The sequence below is a fragment of the Cryptomeria japonica genome, chromosome 5, assembly GCF_030272615.1.
Source record: "Cryptomeria japonica chromosome 5, Sugi_1.0, whole genome shotgun sequence".
Classification (NCBI taxonomy): domain Eukaryota; kingdom Viridiplantae; phylum Streptophyta; class Pinopsida; order Cupressales; family Cupressaceae; genus Cryptomeria; species Cryptomeria japonica.
Genome location: NC_081409.1, coordinates 648,128,135 through 648,135,355, shown reverse-complemented (window position 1 = coordinate 648,135,355; position 7,221 = coordinate 648,128,135).

Here is a 7,221-nt window from a genome sequence, read left to right as displayed (position 1 = left end):
TGGGAAATAGGAGACATCATAACCCTCCTCAGTAGGACAATGGGCCTTGAACATTCCAATGTTTTTGAGCCCTAGATGTACCAGTTCATCATGTTCATAAGGCAGTCCCATCATATGTCATGGGGAGAAGTCATCAGTGATGCCTTGTGTGAACAACTTGCAGTAGTTCCTTCCACCATGACTTTCTATATGAATTCATACTTGGTGTACTTGGCAACATCACTTAGACATTTTCCAGGTCTTTCTACCAAGGGTGATCACTCGCTTATACCAATTTGGGAATATTATGATCACTTACCTTTAAGACCCAGCAGATTGCATTTCAGAAGAGTCCAAGATGCATTTTCTGGTTACTTCATGTGTAAGTTTGATAGAACTCTAAAGAACAAAAGGGTATCAGATGAGGCATGGGAAAGGGTGAGTGAGTATGGATGCTTGTTTCTACAGTTCCCGACCTTCACCTATATGAGAATCAGATGCTATAGTGGGAAGCCATACATGCTTCCTAGATACCCAACTGATAAGATCATTCTTATGGAGTTGGGAAGACAAATCATGGTTGTCCACACTCATCAGTCTACCAAACACAAAGTTGGAATGGGGAGCTCTACAACAAACCCACTAAGAGTTGGCCAGTATTCTCTTGTCACATTCGTTAAAGCCAAGGCCATGGAGACTGAAATACAGGAAATTAAGCTCAAAAGGTTTAAGTCTAGAGCTGATTTTGATTACCGCAGTATGAAGGAGAAGATAAAAAAATCCTTTGTGCGTGTGCATCGCATTGAGGATATTCGGGTAGATCTCCGCATAGAGGTCGAGTTTCTAAAGATGGATTACTGCAGGCTCACTATTGAGTAGGCTGTTGATTTGAATTTGGTGAACATTCCACAAGCTTTGATTGATGATGGGCATGTACTTGATCCTGAATATATTTCACGAAGGGTTGAGGAAGCTCCACTTCCTTTAATCCAATGGTCACACAAGGAATGGATATCCATTCTTGTGAGATTTCAGCCTATCTTGGCTAACACCAACACTTGGCTGAAAAGTAATGTTGTTAGACTCATAAAAAATCAAGATTAGGAAAGAAGATGATTCTACGGGGCCTCTTGGACGTAAGTCTGAGATTCAGATTCACAACAAGGAAGGCGCATCATCTTCGGGCACAAGGATCAAATTGCGAGTTAGTCGAGCAGTAGTGGTTCCTCCTGAGGAGGTGATAGTTCGTGGAAAGGAAAAGTCACAATTTCATGTTCAGGTGATCGATTTGGATAATCCAAAAGAAGGGCATAAATCTGGTGATACTCCCAAGTCTCCAGCATCTGACTCGACTCATGAGATTATTCCTCCAGTTTCCATTGAGACACCCCTTTCTCCTCTTGACTTTCTAGCTAATGAATCTCCTCAAAATGCCATTCCTATTTCAGCATACCGGCCACCTCCTGATCATCAACAAGAGAATGTGCAGGAAGTTCCTGAAGATACTCTTGTTTATGTCCATTTGTTAGAAATTGATACCTCCACTTCTGGTTTTGAAGAATTCATGAGGCAATCTTCATGCCCATTGGTTACTGAGCAAACCGTGGTTGCCATCCAAAAAATATTCCTCCCAGGATGACCACAGTTATTCAAACAGAAACTACTTCTCCTTTGCCTACAACTACTACAGAAGGAGAGTTGATGGCTTTACCTCCATGGATTAGTTCTTTTACTCCAAAGAGGAAGAAGCAAGAAATCTCACCTAATGCCTTTGATTATCAGCAACTAAAACAGTCCAGATCCAAGGTTGCTAAAAAGGCCAAGACTATCTCCAAAGTAATTGTTGACAACAACAAGATGAAGGTAGCTGAAATTGTTGAACCCATTGCAGATAAGCCACTTGAAGAAATGTCAGCTGCTGATTACAAAGTTAAAAGGATAGAATTGGGTAAGCAAATGCATGAGGTGATTAAACGTGATGCTCAGTTTTCTATAGCTTCATTGGTACAACGGTGTGATGAAATTTTAGCAAACAAAGATAATCTAGAAGATGAAAACCGACAACTTATGGCAACTGTCCATAAAATCACAAAACCTACTGCTAAAGGGAGTAACTCCATAGGTTCTTCTGGTTTCCAAGAATCAATTTGTGGAGTGGAAAGGGCTACTCAGAAGGTACAAGCATTGGATTCCTGGGTTGATCAACTTCATGATCTATGTGCACAAGTGATGAAAGACATTTTTTAGATGATGTCTAAGTTGGAAACCGTTGAAGAGAAACTGGATCAGACTTCTGATACTTTCAAAAAAAATTTGGAAAGTGTTGAAGATAGTTTGACAATATGGCATACCATGCCCCAACAACAGTTGAGCGTTCTACAGGAGCATGCCATCATCTCTTCTAGGGTCATGTACTTGGAATTTGAAGAGCTTCTGGAAAATAAGGCCCTTGCTCTTAAATCCCTCATTGAGGAGATTGGTGATACAATGAGATTACGGGGTGAAGTTTTTTGAGATATTGTCTCTCAATGTGAAAAGGCCTCGTGCAACATACTAAGTCAGGATGGAGAGCTGATTCCAGAAGAAGAAGTTCATTTTGATTTACAGATGAGGATACATAATGAATGGAGGAGCGAACAATTCTCGACCACTTCAATTCAAATGTTGATGAAGCACCAAATCTTTTTGTATGAAATCCAGTCCATCCTGGATAAAAACAGCTCTACGCGACTCCGATGTCATGATGCTATTATGAAGACCATGGTTGTTGCCAAGAAAACCCATGAACCAGATCCCGATGAACTACAAATGATCATTCAGAAGTTTGAAGGATTCTTGTCTTCACGTGCTGCAACTTAAGTGTTTTTAGTTGTATGTTTCCATATTTGTAATTTTTAGTTGTAGTTTTTCTTTTGACAAGTTACATGTAAAAGTTTTTTTGTAAAATGCAAGTTAACTCATTACTTGCACTTTTGTAATTACATGTAAAGCAACTACAAGCTGTGTTCAATTAGGACTGTAGTTGGAATAAGTCTTAGTTAATTATTGAAGTCTTAGTTAGTTATTGAATAAGTCTTGGTGGTTGAGAGAATCTCTCAAGTTAGTTGGATCCTCCCACCTTTTTCTTAAGGCTCCTCTTCTGTAAATATTTGAGGGGTTTATTTTAATTTTTATCTTTTGGAAAGAAAGCAAAAACTCTATCAAATTTACAGCAAAGAATTCTTTGAGCTTTCATGTGTAAATTCAAGAATTGAAAGGAATAGAAGAAAATTTCTCAAGCTTTGAGTCTTTGTGCTACACACTTGAGTTTGTGTTCTATATTATCTTTCTTGCAAGTGTTCCTTAAAGAGCTTAATCACATCTGATTTGCAGTCTTTGTGTTGCAAGTAGTTGAGGTTAATATAGATTAAAACAAATATTTTATTGAGAAAAGCTGCAAGTCTTTGTGCTTTCACTTGTTCTTAGGAGAATTTAGGAGTAGATTTTATGAGAAATAGTTGTAAGTCTTTGAACTTATACTACTTCCCATTCTTTTAAGTAGAAAAGAATAAGATATTTTAGTCTTTGAGCTATTATAATTTGTTCTTTATAGCATTAGTATAGAAAAGGGTAGATAGGACTTCACATAATCAAGTCTTTGAGTTTGATATTGTTGTCCCGTCCCGGAGGAACTAACGGAAGTCTTTTCGCTTTCAGGAAACTTCATTTCCTTTCTCTCATTTCATTTTGAAAGTGGTTACTGTTGTTTATATCAAATCGATATCCTGTTCTATGAAGAGAAAATGATATTGTCTTTCTTGAAGGAAGAAGAAAGATTGTTGTCCCATCCTATTTTATTTTCAAAGTTGTAGTTAGATAGGGGGAGCCTTCCCTTAATTAGGAGAGTTTTACTCACACGCAGTGGTTGAAACCACAATTTTGTATATTTCCCCAAGTGTACAAAATTTTCAACCAACAGTACCAACTTGTCTTGCACTAGCATCAATCTTAATCAACTTATCAACATCGCTATACAACTCATTTCCGTCAAATTGTTTAGTTTATTGGATATTGTTGAGAAATTTGCTGGAGTAATATGTTGTCATTGATGTTAACATATTCTTTTGTGTGTTCCAGTGTTGCCGTCAGATTAAGTGAGTTGGTTTGGCCAGTGTGTTGCAGATAAGTTATTGTGGATTAAAGGGTTTTGAGATAAGTATCTCTAGTTGATTCAGCTAAAGTTTCAGTTGTTCACATGAAGATTTAATCAAGTTATGAGATATAGTATGATGGTTGGTTTTCCAGTTCTTCAGTGTTGATCAGTGTTCTGGATTTTGCTTTGCATTGCTCCGTATTGCAATATATTGGTTTACGAATTCGGTAGAGTGTCTGGGACGTTCATATGTATCCTCAATTAAGATGGTTCATGATTTGGAGGTCCGCAAGTGATTTTTCTAAGTTGGCAATCGTATGGTTGATGTTCTTGAAGTCTGGTATAATGATGATGAAAATTCTAGTAAGAGGTGTTCGTACGAATGTTGTTGTGGTAATTCATGATGCTTGTGGATGTTTCTAGATCATGTCATATTTTTGTTGATGGTCCAAATTGATCGTTGTTCTCGTTGTTAATGATTTCTCCGGTATGTTTATGTTATGCGGCATTCTTAGCTAACCGGATGATTGCAGTGTGTTTCAGATTATTGAGGCATAATTCTTGGAGGTGTTTCATGTTCTAGGTGGTGATTTAGGTCCATACTATGTCTTAGCTGACATTGTCTTGGTCTGCATGTGATATTGTAGTGTGCATGATTGTATTCTTCTAATTAGGAGATATATGTTGGGCCGACCTTGATGATATTGATCCAAGGTTGATATCATGTATAAATAATGTAATAATCATTGTAAGAGGTGTGTGATAATGTATTAATCATTTAGAAGCAGATAAAAAGAATGAAGAAGTGTGGAGAGATGTTATGTGCTTAACCACAACTATAACCAAGCATGAGGAGATGTTATTTCTTAGTTCATGACTTTCCAAATGTAATTTGAATCTGTTTGTAAGGCAGTGAGCCTTCCTAGGGTTGTAGCCCTTTATTGTTTTTGAGTAGTGAGCCTTAAGAAGTGTGCCTGAATGCATGTACATTCCCATTGTAATATTTATATACTTTTAAAAGGGTATATTTATATTATGGGTCTCAATCCTACTATGGTTTTTCCCTTAACCAGGTTTTGCACGTCAAAAATCTTGGTGTTATGTGTGTTATTGATGTGGTGTTGATTTAAGCTTTCACTGTTAATTATCATATCTGAATTTGTAGTTGTGCTAAGTAAATTTTTTGAGAAAACTGATTCACCCCCCCCCCCTCTCTCAGTTTTCTACATTGTTCCCAACATAGCTACACCTCTCAGTTGTGCATTTTCAACAAATGTGCATATTAGCTTCATAACTCATGTAATATCAATCATTCAATCTTTTCTAGTAATCTATCAAGAGATTAGTGCCATCACAATCTGTTTGATCAATATCTCAAGGGGGCATATCATATCAATCATCATCCTTACTAGGATATCCCTCGGGCATGCATCAATTAATCATTTTCTTGCAAAATGTAGACACATACAAATGTCCTCTTAGTAACCTTAATTTTTTATTAATTAATTCATGTGGATCCATTATTTTATAATTTTATTTCATGATAATATATTTCTCACATCATTCCATATTGTTATTCCATTAAATCCATTTACTAACATATATTTTTCTTATTTCATTATGTCCATTTTAAATAAACTCGTTTCCTAATCTCTTGCATATCACAACTTCATCCCTTATTTATCATATTCTACCTTCATCAGTTGTATCCACCTAATGCATGTGGGAAAAATATTTGCCCCAATCTTTTATACCACATTTGTCTTGCAACTTGGATTAACTCATGAGGACATCTATAAAATCTATTTCCTCTCTCATTTCTATGGCTGACATCGTTATCTCTCACATATTTGATCTTTCTAATTGTTTCATTTTTTATATCTCTTGCATCTTTCACTTTGACAGTTAATTGTTTAACATCCAAATCACATCCATTTTGCATAGTTTTGATTTCACATTCATCTTTTAAATCTTTGTTCTCCATAGTTTCTTGTGCACATTTCTATAAGAGCAAATATTTTCAAACACAAAATCTTGGTTGATAAGAGGGCAGATTTCATTAAAATGCATGTGTCTTTTCATTTGTTTCATGCTTCACATGTGTGTTTCTTTGATAGGTACTCCAATGTTGTGATGTTGGAAACAAGTTGAATTCCCCTTTTGGTCCTTCATTTCCATCATCATACAAAAATTTTTGATAGTGAGGCTATTGGAATCGAGGAACACTGAGAGGGGGGGGGGGGGGTGAATCAGTGTTCTACTAGTAAATAAACTTTCAAACTTATTCTCAGACCACCAGAAGCAAATGCAAGAAAGTAAAATGTAGAAACACAAGACAATCAGCCATAAAATCATAACACCATTTTTTTTACGTGGAAACCCAAAAAGGTAAAAACCATGGTGGGATTGGAACACACAATATTCATATACTATGATCAAGAGTACATAAATATTACAAAGGGGGAATGCACAGGCATTCAGGGTCACTACCTAGAGCTCATTGCTTAGATTACAATATGGAAGTCTCACTGACTTACAGATCATTTACAATGAGAAACACAATAGTTGAACTCCAAAATTGCATCAAACAAATCCTAGATGAGTTCCAGTGAAGTGCAAAAAGTCTAACTGTAACACCTTTGCAACGTTTCTCTATTTTTCTTCCCAGCCAGCTACCGGATCAAGAATGCACACATGAAACTACACCAAATAGGTTGCTTGATCATTAATCGCTCATACCATTCCATAAAATGATCTTCTGCATTGGTCATATATATCCACAATCACAAATAAAACATCCATCAAGTCGGGCAACCATAATATGCAATGTAACATGTAAGCGACTGTTGACTTAGACTAGATCACCAAAGTATATGCAGATCAACCAAATAATGTCTAAATGAATTATACATGTCGGCCCTATCATCTCATGCATGAATCTCACCACCGCAATCACTATAAAGATTCTGGACCAAAAGTGCTCTGCTTATTCTGAACTACGGGTGATAGATTACCAGGCCATTTCCTCAACCAGTTATCAAAATCCATGACTACCAGATAGGATTTCCAAGAGTTTCCATCAATGACAACCCTAAATCATTATCCATGCA